This window comes from Ictidomys tridecemlineatus, chromosome 2 (assembly GCF_052094955.1).
Source record: "Ictidomys tridecemlineatus isolate mIctTri1 chromosome 2, mIctTri1.hap1, whole genome shotgun sequence".
NCBI classification, from domain to species: domain Eukaryota; kingdom Metazoa; phylum Chordata; class Mammalia; order Rodentia; family Sciuridae; genus Ictidomys; species Ictidomys tridecemlineatus.
Window position 1 is genome coordinate 219,306,779 of NC_135478.1, and position 22,558 is coordinate 219,329,336.

A 22,558-nucleotide genomic window follows, 5' to 3' on the forward strand; every position below is an offset into this window, starting at 1 on the left:
GTGATCCAATTTCTGGACACAGTGGCCTTTACTGGTACCAACAGACCCTGGATGTCTTTCCAGTATGAATGAGCAGCAAATAAGTCAGGGATTCCCAGTGAGCGGTTCTCTGCTGAGAGGCCACAGGGATCCTTATCCACTCTGAAAATCAAGCTCACAGAGCCTGGGGACTCTGCTGTGTACCTCTGTGCCAGCAGCTCAGCTGCAGTGTAGCACAAGCTCCTCCTTCCTGCTCACAAACCTCATCCTTCTCTCTCTTTGCAGCTCTGAGACACCTAGTGTTCTTTTTTTGCTCTTCAACCTTCAAGGGAAGGTGGTGGACTAGGGCGTCAGCTGCCTTTGAGTAGAAAGAGATCACAGAAGGACTTCCAAAGATTGGGCAGGATGTGGGTTTCTGAGATTCCTTTCATTTTGTAGCATTTGCTTTGCCTTCTGTCTCATCCTGCGTTCTCATCCATCTGGAGGGCAATGCCTCTGGATTTGTGTTGCTTACGGCTCTTGGGGAGGTTTCTGTGGTTCCCTTGGATCCAGAAGTCAGTCATTTCAATTGCTCAGCTCTCCTGCCCACAGGCCGCCCAGGACAGTGAGACACAGCAGAGCTTGTGCAGCTTTCAGAGCATCACGTTAGGCATCGTAGAATGAGGTGTCATCGAAGGGCAGTTGTCCACACCTAACTCTTTTAGTCCAGTTTAAAAGCTGCATGATCAAAGATCACGTGATGTCGCATATGAGAGGTCTCTGTCATTATGAGCTGATTTCAAAGATGGGGAAAATCATTCTCCTCAGGATGGTTCTCAACACGAGTGGAACAGGAGTGTGTCAGGGAAACCCCAGGACAACCAAGGACTTGGAGGGATTCTAACTCAGGGTGGAGCCAGGGTTGCAGGAGCAGATGCTTGGAACTGGAGACAGTCCTTTGGGTGACATATAAGACCTGGAATGAGCTCTATAATCCAGCACAGAGGCTCCTGGCACTGCACCAACATGCCTTTATCTCCCTCCCTTCCTCTTCTTCTTTCAGAACCATCTCTCCCTCCCAGCTGCTCACATCAGCAGGTGTGCATTGTCCAAGTCCTTCTTGGTGTAGGATGCCCTTGGTCCCCCTTCCCTCTGCCCACCTCTGCCTTCCCCATGAGATACTGCTCCATACATGATTGTTGCCTTAAGGTTAGCCCACATTTTCTTACATTATAATTCTACTTTTCATTCACCCATTTAACTTTGTCTTGAAGATGACCTCATTACATGCCCAGGTCTTTGCTCCTATATATTTTTGAATTAACAATGATAGTCTTTTGGTTGTGGTGGTTTGGATTTATTGGCATTTTTTACTTATCTTGAGTAATAGAGTACAGAAACTTCCAATTCAATTCCTGTGTTTTCTTACTAATAGTTTTACGTTTTACACTATATATTATTTCCTGTCATTCCTCTCATTTTATTTCTCTGCATTTAGAAGACAATTTGAAGGGTGAAGATCTCAGATCAAAACTTCCATGCCTGTGAGTGAAGACTGATGGTGTTTTATGAAGCATGGCAACTGAAAGAAATAGTCAGAATTAGTATTAGTGTTGGGATTAGGGTTTAAGGAAGTTGGCCCTAAAACTTTCATTACTACATCTGGAATTCTATCCTAATTTTGGAGTGGAGGCTTTATCACTGCCTGGCCACAAGATGGCACTGTGAGGCCATTGGGCTCCAGTGATCTCCAGGGAGAGTCTGAGAGCGCAGCCCAGGAAGAGAAGGGTTAAGAACAGCCTGGACTTGGGTCCCACATCAGGCTGGTGAGAGACGTTTTCAGTTATTATTCGGCTACCTAATCGCTGGGAGGGGTAGGAGGTCCCTCTAAGCTGAGATGCACAGTTGAAGAATGTGGGCAGGACAGCTGCAGGAGTCAGGGCAGCTACAGATGGAGCACAAGCTGCCCTGGGGGAAAAGGGAAACCACAGGTGGGGGAGCCCCAACTCATGCACTGCTGCCACACCCACCGTCCCCGGGTTCTTGCTAAGCAGCAGCAGCCATGAGTGGAGTGGTTGACTTGCCTGAGCCAGTGGGGAGGCCCCTGGGCCAGGGAGAGCCCACAGGGTGTGGAGGAGCAGCATGAGGGCCCCACCTCTCAGGTGCCTGGAGAGCAGCCTCAGAGCCCCAGCTGTCATCCTGTGGTCACAGCATCAGCTGGGAGAGCTCCTTTCCATGGGGACCTGCATGAACCCCGGACTCTTCTATGTGACGCCTTCTATCCAACACACCTCAGGACTCTGTGTAGTTATCACTTTGTGTTTTGATATTCAGATTAGAAAATTGCTGTCTACTTTCAAATGATTATGTTTTATTATACTTCAACCCTTTTGTCTGACTCACCTCAGGCCTAGAACACTAGAGTCCACTGGTCTTATCTTTCCTCACTGCCCTGGAAAAGCTCTGGTCTCTTTTCTGGGTCTCTGTTTAATTCATCTGCTTCATGAGTTCTTGCACTAATGACACACTGTCTTATTTCCTGATGTTTTGTTCCTTTTTGCTAAGGACTCGTGATGACTATTGATTCCTTTTATTTTTCATACATATTTTATAATGTCTCACAAAAGTCTTCAAGAACAATATGCCTGCTGACAATTATCTTTGTTTTCTTAAGTGCCTAGAGTGCATCATAGAATAACTCTAAGAATATTAACAAGACCATTAACCATATTAATATATCTAGCACCAAAGAGTATAAAATATGCACCATTTGATATCTCATGAAAAATTCCAACCATACACAGGAGGAAAATATAAACTCTAGTGGGGAGAAAAATCAATCAATGTAAACCAATTCAGCAGTGACGATCTTCAGAATAAAAACCAAAATTATTACTGTATCTGTAGCCAATAGTGCAAGATTTTCCGAGATGGGGAGATAGAAGAAGATCCAAATCAAACTTCTAGAAGTACAAATCACAGAGTGTGTGATGAAAAAAAATAATACCTTGGACATAAGGAGCAGCAGATTAGAAATTATAGAAGAAAAGAGATTGGACTAAGAAAACATACAACAGTATACAATTCATAATGAAACAGGGGAGCATAAGGCCATAAATGAGCTGGAAAAAAACGTTGAAGAGGCTTAATATGCAATAAGAGATCCAAAATGTGCATGTCAAAATTTAAATTTCTTAAAAGGATCATTTGCTCTCTATTAAAATAATACTGACACAGCAAAAGGTTTATAATATATGAAATGTAAATCAAGTTAAACAGTAATAAGAAAACAGGAAGAGCACAAATGATGAAATGCCAAACCATTGAAAGTTTTGCATAATGTACATGAAGCCACTTGAGGGTAACTGTGTTGAGCAGAGATGTTTACTGCAAACTTTGGAGCAACCACTCAAATAACAAAGCCCAGAGTTAAAGCTAACGAACCAGCAAGCAAGAATTAAGTTATAAAAGTGCTCAATTGTTCCACAAGCTAGAATAAAATAAATGGAACAAAGGAGAGACAGGAAACAAATACAAGTTGGCAGAGGAGACCTTAACCGAATTAGCAATCCCATCAAATCTAAGTGGTCTTAATGTCCACATTAAAAAGCATATAGTATAATTTTGAACAAAACAGGAAAAAAACCCCTATATGTCTTCTACCATAAATGTAGTCTCTGATATCTGTAGAACTGAATTAAAAAACAATTACACAAATAAATAGTCTGGAAAAAATCTTCACTATTTTAAAATTAAATGAAAAATTTTTAAATTACTCCTAAAACAAAGAATAAATTAAAAAAATTTAAAAATGTGTTAAACTCAATAAAAACAAAAATATAACAGGCAAAATTTGGTAGGATGCCACTAAAGCAGAACTTAGGGAAAACTGATTAACAGGGAATATTTCCTATTCCTTGGAGATAGCACTGCTTGGACATCAGAGTCAGAGATATTGCAACAATAATAACAAAGAACTAAATATGCCTCCTGAACACAGAGCCAATGATTCTTTTAAAGTGGCATATTGAGTCCAACAATACTTAAAAAGAATAACATTTCATGACCAAGTGAAACTTACTTTTGTAATGGGCTGCTTTAACATGCACCTAGAACCTCAGAGTGAAAAAAAGATGATCACATCTATTGATGCTCAGCACAAATTTATTTAAATTCTGTATCCAATCCTGTTAAAAACCCTCAGTAGTAGGATATTTTCTTTACCTAATAAAAGGCACTCATATAAAATGTAGGGTTAAATACAATATTTTTTCAGGTAGACTGTAGTTACACACAGTCCCTAGATGATTGCTAAAAGAAGCAAAACGAAGGGAAAAATCATATTGTCAAGAAACTACTGGAAAAACATCATCTTGACATGTAGGTATAATGAATCTCAGCTCTTATCTCATTCAAGAAGACAGACACAGGCAAACTATCACCCAGGGTAAAGTGTGATCGTGCTTCCTTTCATAGGGCCCAGGCAAACAGTGATTTTTTTTTTCACTTGTGGATTATTGAAAATATTTTTAATGTCAGTATGGGAACTGTGAATATTACACAAAACTCCACTTTCAGTAATGATAAACTTTTCACAGAACACAGCCACATTTGTTTCATTATTTTGTGTGTGTTAGCTTTTGTACCATGATGGAAAGGGTGTAATCAGTAGACAGAGACTGCATGGTAGCACACAACGCATAAAATAGAAGCCTTCACAGAAGAAGTTTACTGACACTCGCCACAAAAAAGTTTAATTTCAGGTGATTTCAAATCCTCAGTGATCTGAAAACTCAGTCCTAAAGCTTTTGGAAGAAAGTTTAGCTAACTATCCTCAAGATCTTGGGGTAGGCCAAGGTTCCTAATAGAGGCAAAAAATGTGCTATCCATAAAAGAGTATAATGTTCTCTTTCTATATCAAGATAATGTTATATAAATGTGAATGAAAGACCCTATGGTATTCATAATACAGAGAATTCCTATGAACCAATCAGAAAGAGCACAAACAATTCAAACAAAGAAAGGAGTCAAAGTGTTGAACTGAGTATTCAGAAGATACTGAGTTCCTGTTCCTGGGGAGGATGGGTTTTAGTCCCAGCTGCTTAGAGGGTCATTGGAGATAGAAGTCCACTATCTCCCTCTAGGGACTGACTTTGGGTACAGAGAGTGGTTTGCCCACTCCCACCCCATTTCCAGGGCAGCTGGCATCTAATATCTATCTGGTGGGCATCTTCCATCCTACAACATTCATTGGTAAGGTTTAGAATTTTTATTCCCTTTCTCAGAAGAATAAAGGAGTTTGTTTCATGCCCCTTAGTCACCATGAAGGCTGAGACTGCAACAGGTAAACCTCAAACCTGCAGTTCCTGAGGCCTCATTTAGAAAGTCAAAATCTCCCTGGACAGCCTCCCTACTGTTCATCCTAGAGACTGTACAGTGGCCACCAGAGGGCACTGTGGATCCACTGGGTGAGCTGCAGCCAGTGCTTCTGGAAGACAATGGCTCAGGGGTCTTGGCTGGGGGCCTGCATTGGGAATAACACCTGAGGAGCCAGGCAGTGCTGCACAGGATGGAAGAATCGTGGTCTCTGCACATCCCATGATGTGCATGTGAATGACTCAGGGCAGGGAGCCATGAACTGCACCTTGGTGAATCAAGGCCTCTCTGGGAGCCTGCATTTGACAAGGGGAGTGATGGGACTCCAGGGGGCAGCTTATACCACCATCCAGGTGGAGAAAGAGAAGCTCCTGACTCACAGGAAAACTGTGAGCAAGGACTTCACCCCACACCCCACCCTGCCTTGCTCAGCACAGCCAGCTGCCCCTGTCCCACAGAAGCTCCACAGAATGGGGAAGGACTGCATCCACTGAGCATGTCCAGGGGCTACAGGAGACCTGCTGAACCCACAAGCACACTGGCATCAGAAGAGCGACATCACTGATGTCACCGCAAATCCTCCAAACAGAGAAAAGGGAGGAGCCAAGTGCCTGCTCTCAGCCCAGGAGACCAGCACCCTGAGTGCAAAGATGCTTAGACCTGTCCTTCCTGACCCTGCCTGGGGACCCAGGCTCCTCTGCTGCTTCACCCTTTGTCTCCTGGGAGCAGGTGAGTCCTGAGCACAGGGGACAGCCCCTGGAGCCACAGTCCTTTCTTGTTGCTTTGGATGAAACTCCTCCTTGGGTGAGGTGTTCACACCTGTCTCCTTCCTCCCCAGGTTCAGTGGATGCTGAAGTCATCCTGTCCCCGAGACACCTAATCAGAGCAAAGGGAGGAAAGGGCACTCTGAAGTGCTATCCCATGTCTGGACACAGAAGTGTGTCCTGGTACCAGCAGGCTCCTGGTCAGGGGCCTCAGTTCCTTGTTGAATATTTTGATAAACTGCAGAGAGACAAAGGAAACCTCCCTGATCGATTCTCAGCTCAGCAGTTTGATGACTATCACTCTGAGCTGAACATGAGCTCCTTGGAGACGGGGGACTCAGCCACGTATCTGTGTGCCAGCAGCTTGCACAGCCCTGCAGAGCCCCTGGCTCTCTGTACCCTAACCTTCCTGTCCCAGCTGAGGGTGTTCTAGGGAGAGGAGCTGTGGTTGCTACCCAGACTTATGAAAGGCCCCCAAATGATTCTAGCTCTTTGTTAACCCCCAGTCTGCCCTGCTGAGCTCAGCCAGAGTGCTCCTGGTCATTCAGACCCCAGCCCTTCTGGGTGTTCTTTTATCTAAGCCAACACTTTTCAATTCCCAGCAAGTGGCAGGAACCTGTACTCAATGCTAGAGTGTGGGTATTTGTGATAACACTCGTATCTGCTTTATAGATGATGACAGTATATCACTTTATTAAGAGGAAGTTGCATGTAGCTCATGGACTCTCCCTATATTTCATATTTACTAGTATCAAAGACAGAATGAAAACCTACATCTCCTAAATCAAAAGTTCTGCTGAAATCCACTATTGCTGCCTGATATTGGACAAGAATGTGTATCAGAGCAGAGCCTCTTGCATGCAAGACCATCTGGGCAGCAGGGGGAAGGCACATTATGGGATAGAGTTACGTAGCTTATTGCCTTTCAACACTGAGGACACTTGAAACTAATGGAAGTGTTGTTGTCCTGTCATAGCTTCAAGCTCAACTGTACATTTCCAACACCAGAAAACTTGTGACCCTATAATTAATTACTAAGTCAATTAAAAGGAGATATTCCCAGGGCATGCTCATCTCCCCAAGGAAGATTGAGAATTGTTGGTAATTCAGACTTTATTTTGGAGATGATCCTTAGAGGTAGGTAATTCAAAGTGTCCTCTGTTGGTGACTCTTGGGACCAGCCAATCTGTGGCCTCAGATATGAGAGCCTGACCCAGGTGCCCACACCCCTGCCATAGCCACCCTATGAGTGCTACACTGATGTCCTCCTGGTGTCTCTGTGTTTCTGCACCTTGTTCACGAGGCCTGAGTATCCATTAAGAGTCCATCAAGTGTGAAGACACAGAAAAAGGCCTCACAGTGAGATGTGGCCTCTGTGGGAAAGAATAGCTATAGCATAATAGCAGATTCATGACTGAATGAATATCTCCTATTTTTTGATACAAAATCTTATGAACGAGCACAGGACATTTCCCTGTGACATTGGAGGCACAAGTCAAATGCAGATATCTCATCCACATCACTAATTTAGAATAGAAATATTATCATGGGGACCTAAGTGGCCAGAATTCCAAAGTCTCACCTAAAGAAAGAATTCATATCCACAGTGGTGCCCTAAGCCTTCAGAGTATATAGAAGGACTCCTGTTCCTGACTTTTTGTGAGACTAGTTAAAAAAGTTTTTCAAGTGGAAGTGACCTTGATCTTGATGCTCTTAAAACTTTCTGGTGGTCAGTGATTCTTGTAGTCAAGAATAGCATGGCTTACTGACATCTAATTCCCAGAGTTTGGGCAAATAGAAGAACTAGTATAAGGAACTTGGAGATGATGTTTGAGCAGAGAAGTTATAGCAGGCACCATGACTGCCATGCAGATGTTCCTTATATTGAAGAAATATTGGGAAGAGTTAAAGTTACACACAAATAAGAAACTATATATTTAGAAGAATAAAAGCTGCCCAGAGGACCAAATATTCTTCCTAAAATTTAGGAAGGATGATTCCCTCTTATAGTTTAAAGCACACTATAAATTCTTTCCATTCAGAGATGTTGAATTGTGCATACTTAGCATAAAATATCACCATATTTCACAATATTATATATACATATATAGTAATTGAAAGTTGACTTTCCCTTAGGGAAGGGTTGTGGTAAGTTATTTGCACAGCTCATGTATTTGTAGGGGACAAGTCATCACTAGGCTGCTAATGGCAAAAGTTCTATTTCCCCAAAACAGACTCAGAAGACATGGGACTCTCCCTCATTCCTACAATGAGAACCAAGCTCTTCCTCTGTGTGGCCTGCTGTCTCCTGTGGGCAGGTGAGTGCTGGCCATGGGGGCTTCCTTCTCGGGAATTCCAAGGCCTCAATCCAAGTCTTTCTCTTGAGGTGACAGAAACTTGTGTCCTTCTCTACCACAGGACACATGGAGGCTGGAATCACCCAGAGCCCAAGACATGTCATCACAGAGACAGGAGAAAAGGTGACTTTGAGATGCCACCAGACCTACAACTATGACTATATGTACTGGTATCGACAAGACCCAGGGCAAGGGCTGCAGCTGATCCATTACTCATATGGTGTGGACAACACTGAAAAAGGAGACGTGTCTGACGGGTACAGTGTCTCCAGATCAAACAAAACGGACTTCCCCCTCACTCTGGAGTCGGCCACCCGCTCCCAGACATCTGTGTACTTCTGTGCCACCAGTGACTACACAGTGCTCCAGGGCCACCTCCTGGCTGCACATAAATAGGAAGACTGTGGCTGCCTGTGCTCAGGAGCCCTGGCCACCCCAGGGAGCAGAGCCCTTGCCAGCCTGGGGCCCTCACAGCCTGGGCAACAGGCCCTCAGTGCTGAGGTCCTCCCCTGCCAGTCTCAGCCTGACCTCAGACCTCCCTGCCCCCTTAGCTTGTTGCTGCTCTCTTCAGCAGCCCTCTCCTTCTACCTGCACAAGGAAAGTGCATCTCAGTGGAGGTTCCTGTGGAAGGCCTTGCCAGTCTCAGGGCCACCACCTTCTCTCCCCAGGGCTCCAGTGTCTTCCTCATCCTCCTAGAGGCTCTTCAACTTCAGCCCTGAGTCTCCTCCCCCATGACCTCTGCTCCTGGCTGCCTCCATCCTGGGGAAGCCCTAGGGGTCTGTGTCATGTGCCTTCCTGTCTCTCCATCCTCCCTGCACCTGTCCCCTGGCTGTCAGCTCCTGTCACACTCTCCTCTGTGAGTTATTTCCCCATGAGGAGTTGTCCTCCCAGGGTGTTCCTTTGACCCTAAACATATGTCCCTCTTCTCATTCCTGGGGCTACTTCATTCCATCAGGGAAGTGTATTTCAGGTACACTAATCCTTAATTGTGACATGCAAACTTTAAATTTATTAGAAAAGATAAAGGAAATAGTTTTATCATTTCCTTGAAGGAGGATTTGACTTTATTCAAGACACAAAAGAAGACAAGCCATAAAGAATGATTTTTTTAAATCATGGCAGTTGTATTAAAGCATTATAAATTTAAATCACACTTTCTGGAAGTCAAGAGAAGGATCTGTTCTCTTGTCTTTTCAGTCACTGGAGGCCACCAGCACCTTGGCTCATGGCCCCTTCCAACTTCAAAGCCAACAGTGACCACTTGAGCCTTCCCTTGGGCTGTGTTACTCTGGCTCTTCCTCCTTTTCCTTCCACATTTTAAGACCCTTCTGATCATAGCAGCCTAGGAGGGACATTCCAGGGTAATCTCCTTGTTATCTGTGTCCCTGATGAGCCACCCTAACTCCACTGGAAAATTCATGTCTCCCTGGCTATGCAATGTCACATATTCACAGGCTCCAGGGACTAGTCATGCACATCTGTGGAGGAATACCATTTGGCCTGCCACGTGTAGGCACCTGGAAATAGAAGGAACAAACAATGCTGGTGGTTAGAAAGCAGTGAGGAGCATGGTCTTCCACTCTGGCTTCGAGACACCCTGCAAGAGGACAGTGCCTTCAAGGGAACAGGCACGTCAGAGGCCTCCAGCCTGCCTGTCACTGTGGGTTATCTAAAGTTGTCAGGTTCTCTCAGGTGCAGGGGACTCAGAAGGCTGTCTGGGTGTCCCCAGCACATGTGGACTCTGTTCCTTCTTTGTAAGCAGATAACATAATTGACCACCCCAAGAAACAGAGAAGACTTCAGCTCTCCATAATGCCAGCCTGAGAGGAGGTGTGCTGGGGACAGGTCCTTTCAATAGGGAAGAGGCAGGAGTTCATGACATCAGTGCAGTCCCCGTAGTGCCGAAGTCTGGCTTGGCACAAATCAGGAGCCACTTGTCAAAAAGAAACTAACTTTATTTTTAGAACTACAAATGCCAAACAAAACAGCTCCAGGGAAAACCCCTCAGAGCCCAACTGCCACCACCGGCTTCCACAAGCCTCTCTCCCCCACACCAGCCTCTCCACCTCCCCCAATCCTCCTGCTCTTGAGGCCGATTGGCTGGGTTGCGTGGGCAGAGCCAAAGAAGTCACCCAATGAACATCACCGCAGAGGAGCCAATCAGCTAGATGTTGCTGGGGCAGTCTGAAGCTTGCTGGCAGCTGGAGCAGAGCCAAAGAAGTCACCCAATGAGCAGCTCCGTGGAGGAGCCAATCAGCTAGATGTTGCTGGGGCCGCTGTGAGCCAATCATCAGCTGGCAGTCTGAAGGGCAGGGAAACAGCCCAATGAACATCACCGCAGAGGAGCCAATCAGCTAGATGTTGCTGGGGCCACTGTGAGCCAATCATCAGCCGGCAACTGGAAGTTTGCTGGCAGCTGGATCATCAGCCCGCAGCTGGAAGTTTGCTGGGGCCCCTTTGGCTGTGGCTCTCAACACCGTTAGATTCACAGTGAGTTGACCTCTTCCTCCTCCTGGGGAGCCACAGGTCAGCTGGTACCTAGCAGAGGGTGATGTGGTTGTGAGTGTGTGACGGGGTCTTGTGCCATCAGTGAGAGCAGAAGCTGGTTGCAATGAGATAGGGGATTCGTTTTTCAGTGCTTGGAGTTTGAGGTGCAGATGGAAGGAATGGGCAGGCTCTGAGGTGAGGGGATCTGGAGAGGAGTCATTGAGAGATGATAATGTCAAACAAACTGCAGAGGGCCTAACGTGTAGATCTGTACCTCAGGTCTTTTAAAACAGAATCCAGTCCTGACCAGTTCTTCACCCAGCTGTCCAGCCTCCTCTGAAGGGAGCTTTCAAGTTGGGGACAGTGGCTCACTGCAATGCAAACAAACGTTGTTCAATGCCTGGAACACATGAGATATTAGAAGAGATAGAGTGGAGGATTAGATTGGCCTCCCTTTGGTCTTTGAAAGGAATTTTTGGGAGAAGGGGTACATAGTCCAATTCTAGACGGCTCTGGTGTTGGCTTTTGATCATTGGTGATTCAGTAGGCGTCCTTTAAGCTTGTCAAAGGATCTTTGTTTCATCAAAATGAGAAATATAGCCAGGCAGATTAGGGAAGAAAAGGTGACTAGAAAACTAATTCTGAGCCTTTCAGCCAGATGGCCTTGGAGTTACTGAATTGCCACACTGTCAAGAACCATTTCACCTGTTCTGCGGCCAGAGCTGTATTCAGGGGAGCAGCAGTTGATTCTGAAGGAGATGCCTCCAGGAGGTGGTAGCAGCGTCGTCCTCACAGCCTGCCCCTCTCCTGGCCCACCCTGTAATGGCTGAGTCCAAGGTGTGAGGGCCATGCACGCCTTGAGCATCTCAGGGGAAATGATAATTTCCTGGAGAGCTGCCCTGGATGGGAGGGGTGGGATCCTCTGGAGCAGTGTTTCTTCCCCTCCCTCCTCTCTCTAGTGGGAAAACCCAGTGATCTGATTGGGATGTTGAAGGAAGGAACTGGTCAGGCTCAGCTCAGGCCCTGTTTTACCACCTGTGAGGAAGATGCTTTCCAGTCTCCTGCACAGAATGACAGCACAACTAGCAGCAGACTCTTCACTCAGGAGGAGAGTTGGCCACTCTAGGACAGGAGGATCAAGGGTTGGCACGCTCAATTCAGAGGGACACTGGCCAGCCACAGCTGCATAGGTGAGCCCCTCCCATCCCAGCACCAAGGCAGATGTTTGGACTTCATTTTCTCTGAGCTCAGCATTCCTCTCTCAAGTGTTTTTGATTTTGGACAAGAAAGAATGGCGGTGCTCTTGTGCCCTAAAACACCAGCGACTCTACCACCATTACCCCTGAACCAGGGGAACACAGCATCATTCATCCATGGTCTTAGCCAAGGGCTACTCCAGGAAGCCTGCCCGTTGGCCACTACGGGACACTGGTTCTTCCATCACTCAGTGACTTCAGAGAAGCTGAGAAGTGTCTGGCAGGGGGAGTTAATGGAAGGCTCAGGCCTGGTTTCTGCACCATAAACCATATTTGTGGCTGCCAGGCAAACACTGGAAAAAGAAAGGTGGGACACAAAGCCTTCTATTCTTGTGCAAATTAATTAAAACTAATAGTGAACATGGGATTTTTAGGCAATTTGGAATGGTTGTCAGACAAAGCAGCCAGTAGTATTGCAGCAGCACAATAAAGTAAGATTAACAGAGGTCTTTCTTTGGTGGAGATGCACACATATGGAAAAGGGGAGGAGCAATGATTCCCATCTCTCCTGACCTCCTGCCGCAGTCTCATGAACCCACAGAGGTGTTTGCTGAGGGGCAGAGCTGTAGTAGACAAGGACCCTGTCCTGAACCCCTCCACATAGCCATGGAGACAGGAGGGCAGCACACATCTCTGTGACTCTGTAACCACAAAAGTCTCCTCCTGCTGTAGGAGTGCCCTGATGACAAGGAGGACCTTGTTCTGTAATTGAAGGGGGACCACTGAGGCAGCTGTGAGCTGGTGACTGAATGAGGTGTGGAAAGGCACCTCCAGGGCCCTCTGTGCATGCTTCACAGGCCACCTCCAGGCTTGCATAGGACACCAGGGAAAAGGAGCTGGTGGGACAGCTGTGTGCCCCAGTGTAGGAAAAGCAGCCCGCAGAGGGTTCTCATCAGAGCTGATGGAAAGGGCTTTCCTGTAACACAGGCCGGGTCCATCCTGCTGAGATGCTCTGAGATTTCAAGTCAGGGCCCAGAGACAGGCACTGCAGTTGTTCTGAGTCAGAGGGGACTTCAAATTCAGAAAACTAAGTCTACTGAATCCCCAGAAAAAAAAAATTAAGGGCCCAGGTTGGCCATAGTCTGCTTTCCCCTAATAAGGATCAAAGTACCAAGAAAAGAAATGCCCCAGTCATGGGCTGAACTTCTTATTTGCTCACCGTTCCTCTTTCATGCTCCTCATACCCTAGACATCAGCCCTGGGTGCAGGTAGAGTTTACCCATCCTGGAATACTGGGTCCTGATGCTAAGTGATGTCTATGTGTTAGGGGAACCATCTTCTCCCCAAGCCCTGGATCCAGCTTCTGCCTTCTTCATCCCAGGGTCCCTGGATACTGCAGAGCCTCAAGACACCTGGCCAGGGAGACAGGACAAGAGAGAACAGAATGTATACATGTGCAGGATCTTGGGCGCGCGCTCACGCACACACACACACACACACACACACACACACACACACACACACACACTCACACACATTGGCACAAATATCCTCTAGGCCAAGAAGACATGAACACAGCTGATTCTCTACATCTTGACAGTTTCACTGTCTGACTCCTAAGACTGTTGATCACATGTCTTCTCTTTTGTAGGACATATGGCCCAGTTTGGGGCATAGGATGGCTGTATCTCTGTGCCAACATCAAAGACACAGGCCTAGTATGCTCTGTCACCTCTATGAACAGAAACTGTATAATCCATAATGTAAGCACCTGGCCATCTCTCATATTTCCTTCTCCCCACCTGAAAGAGTTAATTTTGGTATCTCACTGTTCAATGTCAGATGTTAATCATTGAAAACCTTTGCTAGTTGTAAGAAGATTAGACACAACTGCAGAGTGCTTTATTGAGGTGCTTTAGGAAAAGTTAAAAGCCCAATTATTCTGTTCAATTCACAATAGGGCCTAAAGTATTAACAGTATTTATAGTCTGCCCTGTGCTCTGGGCTGTAGTAGGCCCTGCAGCACACGAGTACCAGTCTTTAGCCTTCACCAAGAATAAAACCTGCATAGTCCCAGCTCCCAGGGTATCTGCTCTGTCTTCTTCATGATGACTAAAGCCAAAGGCTTAAGGGCAAGTCTTGGGAAGTTCCTACGTAAAAAAGTTTATCATTTTGATATTGTGTGAGAGATAGCATTTTCGAGGAAGAGGAAAAATCAAGTTCTTGAAATTCAAAAGGTAATTTATTGATGTCCTGATCATGAGCTGCTACAGGCACATCCAGGTGGAGGTATCCAAGAGGACCCATCAGGTAGAGTGGAAGATGTGACATGTGATAGTCACTGCAGCACAGGGCTAGGAGAGGTAGCATCTGGTGGAGATGCTTGGAGTTTGAAAGAGCCCACCACATCCCAGAGTGACTATAATTTATTTTGGTCAATCTTCTGTAGAGGATCAATGCTCATCTTTGGAAGGAAGTCCTCACAGTCCTGACAGAGTCACTGCCAGGCCACATTCTATGCTGGTGAGCAAAGAGGTCCTAGAATCCTCGACTGCACTCTTCATGCTCACAAGGTTTTCTGTGGGTGAAGCCTCCTCCTTCCACACCTTGTCATGGTCACCAGGATTCTTTACTCTGTGGTTGATTGTTTCCTAAGAGCAGGAGAGACCCCAGATATAATGAACCTGAATTTCTGGACATTTTTAGATATGACTGCAGTAATCTGTTTCCCACTTCTGTGTCTCTTCAGAATCTATGGATCCTGGAGTTACCCAGACACCCAGGCATGAGTGGCACAAAAAAGATAAGCAGTAACTCTGAGATATGACCCAATTTCAGACCATGACAAACTTTTCCGGTACAGACAGACCGTGGGGCAGAAGCTGGAGTTGCTGACTTACTTCCATAGCAGATGTCTTAATGATAATGGTGGAATGCCCAAGGATCGATTCTCAGCTGCCATGCCAGAGACCTTTTCCACCCTCAAGATCTAGCCCACAGCACGTGGGGACTCAACTGTGTACCTCTGTGCCACCAGCTTAGCCACAGTGCTGCAGAATCACCCTGGACAGATGCAGAAACTGTGGTGCTTCCCTTCTGTGTCTCCCGGCCTCTCAGCAGTCGTCCTAAGCTGCTATCCTATCTCCAGAAGAGTAGGGTTTGGTGGTGTATCCGACCTGGGCAAGTAAGGGAGATGACATTCATGCATCACATCAGGAAGCTTTTGGACACTGGGAGTTGGCTCCTGATGCTTCAAAACTTTTTCACAAGAGCCACTGTGTCCAATACATTGTCAAAGACGATGCTTCTGTGTGGTTAGGTAAACCTAACATTCTGCAGCCAGAGAACGCAGTCCTTATCTCCCATTTTTGCTTTTCATTATGTCTTCTGTACTGTTTCTTGACTCTTCTACCTTACAGCTCCCAGCTTCCTTGACAGCTTCCAATATCTAGTTGATGCTTTGTCTTCTCAGTTTCTTTGCTTGTTCAATTCCAATGATCACTTCCTCCAACCCATCTCAGTTATTCACTTCCATTCTCATATTTTAAACTTAGAATGGAGACATGATTTGGACAGCCTGCAAAACAGCCCTCTTAAATCTCATATTTGCCTTCCAGAGTCTTCTCATCTCCTCTCTAATGCTACCTGAGCAGCAGTGCCACACCCCATTAGGACCGTTAATATGCATCTTCTGCAAATGGCACTGGGTTTCACCTGCTTATGTACTCACTTCCTTCCTTATTCTACTAGAGTCCATAATAAAATGATGAAATCTTTTATATATTTTTAAATTGCATTCCTTTTCTGTTTTCTACCTGGAAAGAAAATGGCACCCTTTCTGTGCCCTTTTGCATGGTGCAATGAACCATAAAGATCCTTATGCTCATAAAGCATATTCTAAGAGGGGTGAGTGTCCTTAGGTCTGTAAGATCATCTGTCTATGCATTGGAATTTCATGAGCTTGCTATTTTGGATTGTTTGAATCCTTCAAGCTTATTCAAGCTTTTTTCTTGGTGGGAGAATGGTTATCAGCGATTGAACCCAGGGTTGCTTAATCACTGTGACACATGGCAAGCCATTTTTTTTATTAGGATTATTATTTCACTTAGACACAGGGTCTCCCTCAATTGCATAGGGTCTCACAAGTGTGCTAAGGCTGGCTATGAACTTTAAATCCTCCTGACTCAACATCTAAAGCAACAAGGATTGCAGGGGTACACCACCATTCCTGGCTATGTTTAAATTTTTGACAATAATAAAAACATTAAAATTGTGCATACAAATGGGATAATCTATTCTCATTGATGTGTGCCTGTGCTTCACTTCTTATGCTCAAAGAAGTTAAGAGGTAGTTTAAAAAAAACCCATTTATGAATGTTCTTTCAGGAGTATCAAACTGTGAAGGGGAATTCCCATAGTCCATTCCTTTTGTCTGTTTTCTTGGGTTTTTTTTGATCACATGATCATATTTCCTCCTACACCAGGTAATTTATTGGAATGCAATATATTGCATTTGAAAACTGTAGATGCAGTGAGACTCCAAATTATTTCATCTTCAGAAAAGATATATTTTTCGCTTTTGTTCAGAAATTATAGCAAGGACATGTAGGGGGCACAGGTCACCTTAATTTAGTTCATGTTTGAAATGGATTGAAGCTGGTTTCTGCCTTTGTGGTGACTTTCCATTCTTGCTCCAAGGGTGTACCTATTTAAGTTCCAAACATAATGTCTGGGAGATTTTTAACAGCTTCACTGCAGTGAAACTCACAAAACTTAATATTGACCCATTTCAAGTTTGCAACTGAATATGTTTTAATACATTTGGGGAGTTGTAAACTATCACCAGGACCCAGTTTGAAACCATTTTTAACCCCATACCTTCAAATTATATTTGTGCTCCTTTTAGGTGAACCCGTGCTCCTGAACCCAGGCCAAGACCTGGGATCTTTACCAGGGTGTTCTCCTGCAGACACTGAACATAATGGTTATGCTATGAACCAGAAAGTTGATGGACACTCCTCTCAGCCTCACATGCCCTCAGTATCCTCCTGCATCAGCTGTTTGTCTGAGGATATTAAATTGGAAAATGGCTTAAAAGGACAAAATGGTTCATCAGATTTATCTTTTCTCCTTGAAACATTAGTCTATCATGTCCTTAGTACCTCCATTAGCACTAAATGCTGTCCAATGTGAACCTTTTATATTTTAAATATAAAATATTATATTTTCTAAATGACTAGGAGTATTTTTCTGAAACAACCTAATGTACTACCACTAAAACCCAGTTTTATGTGCTTTAAAGTTGGGGTGCATTTGAGTCTGTTTGCATTTGGGGTGGAAGTAGCCTGAAGAGAGGAAAGAGGGAAGGAGCCTATCACTTGTTCTAGAAACCTCATGTTAAATATCATCACTTCATCTATTATCTCTAAATATTGGTGTTACCCATCTGTGAAATATCTTACTAGAAAATAACTCCTAGAAAACAGGCCTCTCCAGATTCTTTAAAAATATGGGGCTTGTTAATTTGTTATAGTTAAAGCTTCATCCCAGGGTTTCATAAACTGACTTCCAGACCACTCACGTATAATCGAATCAAGCCTTTATTGAAGCACACCGCTGGAGGCTGACCAGAACATAAAGCTGTTCCCCTGATGACCCATGAACAATTGCAAGGGCACTCCTTATAAGCCTGAAAACTGCAAAAGGGATGTTCAGGGGGTCTAGCCAATGCAAGCAAGCCAGGTTACAGAAGCGGGACAGTGCAGTCAAGTGGAGGGAAGCCTAACCAATCACAGTTAGCCCAGTCACCCCAGTTACAGAAAGAGAGCCCCGTTACCCTAGTTACAGAAACAATGCCCAGTTAGGTAGTTTTTTGTTCTTAAAAGTTTCTATAGCAAAAGGAAAAGAACATTTTGCCCTAGTCATGACTCTTCTACTTGGCATGGTTGTTTTACAGGATGAAGTCATAAAACAAAATGGAGTCATATTTGCTTCTACTACCACAGATTTCTGTTATTTTATGTCTTCACTCTGTCAATGTTTATCAAAGGGTTCAGCTGATATTTGGGATGGAACACTTCCATTTTGATTGAAAATTATCTGGTAAGAATGTCAGCCATTATAAAGTCAAAGAAAAACAAGTGCAGGCGAGGACTCGGGAAAATAGGTACACTCATATATTGCTGGTGGGACTGCAAATTGGTACAGCCAATTAGGAAAGTATTATGGAGATTCCTTGGAAAGCTGGGAATGGAACCACCATTTGACCCAGCTATTCCTCTTCTCGGACTATACCCAAAAGGCCTAAAAACAGCATACTACACGGGCACAGCCACATCAATTTTTAGAGCAGCACAATTCACAATAGCTAGACTGTGGAACCAAACTAGATGCCCTTCAGTGGATGAATGGATAAAAAAATGTGGCATTTATACACAATGGAATATTACTCACACTAGAAAATAACAAGATCATGGCATTTTCAGGCAAATGATTGGCATTAGAGCAGATTATGCTAAATGAAGTTAGCCAATCCCTAAAAAACAAATGCCGAATGTCTTCTCTGATATAAGGGGGGTGCCTCAAAATGGAGTAGGGAGGAAGAGCATGAGAGGAAGATTACCACTAAATAGGGCAAAGAGGTGGGAGGGAAAGGGAGGGAGAAGGGGAATTGCACAGAAGATGGAAGGAGACCCTCATCATTATACAGAATACATGTATGACAGTGTGAGTGGAAAAAAAAAGAAGTGTGTCACATTAGATTGGGTAGAGAGAAGTGATGGAAGGGGAGGGGAGGGGAAGTGGGGTAGGAATGGCAGCAGAATAAAATAGACATTATTACTGCTATATATATATATATATATATATATATATATATATATATATATATATGACTGCATGACCAATATGATTCTGCAACCTGTACACTCAGAAAAATTAAAAATTATACCCCATCTGATGCAAATGTATGATATGTCAAGATCATTGTACTGTCATGTTTAACTAATAAAAAAAGAAAACTATCTGATAATTTTGGGAATCAAGATGCCCTTACACATTTACAAATGTCCCCAAGAGATACAAAGCATACAGTCTCCAATAGACAACAGCTAGAACATGCTATTCTATGTAGAATCTTGGGTTCTGATATTTCCCCCCAAATCACCAAATTATCACCACTGAGAAGCTATTCCACAGTCCTCTCCCAGTCCCCATCTCTGGGCTTATCTTCCCAGGTTCTGAAGTCCCTTGGAGGTGCCCCTGCCACATGGCTTACCTTCTGGTGTGGGCCTGGACCATATGCTTGGCCTCTCTCTGAGAGGCAGAGGGAGTCCTGGTCAGACTGGTGTCCTCCTGGGGTGGAGGCTCCTTCTCATCCTGTGGAAGTTACTTCTAAGGCTGAGGTGCCTCAAAGACAATGCAATCACTGTTCCAGTAGCCTGCAGTGGCCCTTTTCTATCTGATGGCCTGAAGCTGACCTTGGGGAACTCCCTGCCTGCTTTGCTCACACAGGGACACGGGGTTCTTCAAAAGGGGGCATTTTGAGAAATATGTCTGGGTTGAGAAGGGCAGGGACTTATTACCATCCTCTCCCCTCCCATGTGGTCTCTATTTCTAAGACCCTTACCACCATGCTGCTCTTGGTGTGCTGCAGACCAAGTCCTTGCACTCCTGACCCTGCAGCCACAAGGGGGAGCTGTGACCCTGTAGAGATCTAGCAAACTCTGAGCAGGGCCTGAGAGAGGGCCCTGGATGGGAGAGGGTTAAGAGGAGCTGAGTTCAGTGCTGTGGTGTGGGCTGTTATGGGCCCAGCTCTGCCCTGTGCCATGAAGAGCAGGTGTTGCTGTGTCAGCCAGCAGCCTGGACTGTCAGATGGTTGCAAGGGAGCAGCCTGGGACCTAAAGGAGGAGGGTTTGAGCTGAGGAGGTCTGGAGACTCAGGCAGGTGCAGATGGGGGACCTGTGCCTGAGGGAAGTTAGAGAGGCTGTGGGGAGCAGTCTCAGCTCAGTTCAGCCCTATCCAACCCAGCCCTGTGGCAGTGATCTTGAAAGGCCAGTGTCCCCTTACTCCAGATACCAGGAAATTGAACTAGAAATGGTGTTCCTCTTCTTCACTTACTGACTGGTCCCTTGTGATCTTAGAGCAGGCTGTTCTAGTAATGGCAGGTCAGTTCCTTTCTGGATAAGAAAGGGTTCCTTAAAATAGCAGCAATCTCTCCCCTCTGAACCCTACGTCTCACCCCTGTCTCCACCTCGAAAGACCCATGAAATCTAGAATTGTCCAACTGACAAAACACCAGATAATTCCAAGTCATCTAAAGATAGAACAAGTTGGTTCTAAGCTCCATCCACCATGAAGATCAGAGCTGGGACTTTTCACTTTGTCTCAAGGCAGGTGTTTCATTTTAAAAAAATTCTGGAACTTCCCTCTCTTCTTTGTAATCTAAGAATGCAACAAAGTTATATTCTATGATGGCTCTAATGGTCCTGCAGGAGAAGGGAGCTTCCAAATGTTTCTCTAGCTCCCCTGTTTATTCAACCACAAGCCTGAAATAAAAGTCCAGGAAAACTGTTGAACAGGAAAACAGATCCCACTTGTGAAGGTTGATCTTGCAGGTCACCTTGAAATGAGCAGAGGAATCCATTAAGAAGGCTCATGTTTGTACACCAAAATCAAATTTTACTAACTTTTTTGTGTTTTGTGACATTTTCAAAATCTGTTAGAAGTTATTAAACACCAGAAAATGCAGAAAAAAACTTTTTTTTTTTTTTTTTTTTTTTTTTTTTTTTTTTTTAGTTCTGGGGATTGAACCCAGAAGCCCTTTACCACCGACTACATGACTATGTCCCCAGCCTTTTATAAATATATACTTTTTAAAGATATTTTTGACAGGATCTCATTACATTGCTGAGACTAGCCTCAAACTTGCCATCCTTCCTCTCCAGCCTTCCAAGTCTCTGGGCCTACAGATGTGCATCACTGTTCCCAGCAGGAACATCAGGCAATTAAATATTAAAATTGAGTAACTTTAACTCAAGGTTTGGGAATTCAGAGTTCTCCTGGATTTTTCTTACTCCCTCCTCTACCAATCATCTATACCTCAATCCCAATAACAAAAAAAAATAACTTATAGTTATTTTCAAACTTAATAAATAATGGCTATGCATCATATTAGAGTATTGAATTTGTGGTGTTGTTTTCAGTGAACTGTAGATTAAACATTTATGATCCATAAGACAGTAGAAATGATAAATGTAATGATTTTATGTGGCTAGATGTATTTTCAATAGGTCAATAACTTAACCTGAATATTTATAAAGGTGAAGTACAAACCTGTAACAGGATGCTCCTTTGGGCTTAGATCTGAATTTCTGTAGCTGCAGGTCCAACTGCAGACAAATGATTGCATGAATTGCTGTGTATATTGATTTTCATATGTTGACTGCAAGAAAACAGATTGTTTTCAGGGTCAGAGGCAGAGGACTCAGCAGACATCAGGGCAGAATGGACAGGATGCCTGGCCTTTGGCCCCCTGCAGATCTAGAAGCTCACTTTGAGCCCCAGTGAGGAGAGACAGAATCTGGTGACGCCAGGCTCTTCCTGGGATTCTGTGCCAAGGTGACCACACTTGATGTGACTGGGAAGGCGAGATCCTCCCTCCACCTGTTCTGCCAGTTCACACAGCACAGCAGCCTCCTGAGTTCCGAGGGAGCCAGTGGAAGAAAACCGCTTGCTAGGTGAAGCTGTGGTCTCCTGGAACTCACCAGAGCAGAGGCAGTCATGCGCCTCTTCCATTCCATTTCTAGAATGAAGAGTTGGCACACACCTATCCCCCAGAGACGGAAACTTCAGCACAGATGTAGAAAAAGGTTTAAATATTGGACAGCAAAATCATGACCAATGTCCATAATTTGCAGTTGGATGTCTTCTCTTAAAGCAGAGAACCACTCAGCTCTGCCTCTCTAAAGAGAACATTGCAGGCAGCAGGGTTGCAGCTTAGTCCCCTCAAGTCACATCAACAGAGACAGTCATCACATGCACACAAGGTAAATGGCTGCAGCTGGTGTTTGGGTGCAAACTCAGAGCAATCTCCTGCCCACGCCTAAAGTGGTCCAGGGGCCACTGAGCATCAACAGACATTGAAGGGAGCCATGATGCGAGTGGGGTCGTCCAGCATTACTGGAAAGGCAAAGGAAGGGTCCAGAGCAGGGAAACCAGCCTCATTCTGACACTGTCCTGAAAAGGAGGGGAGGGGCAGAGGGGGCTCCTCCTGGGGCTCTGAGGGAGGGAGGGAGCTGCTGGTGCAGGAATGGCTGTCACACCAGCCTGGAGGCAGCAGGCCCAGCCCACTCACACCTCCTCCAGAAGTTCCATACTCACCTGGGACAGGAGCAAGCTCAAGACAGGAACAGGAGGAGAT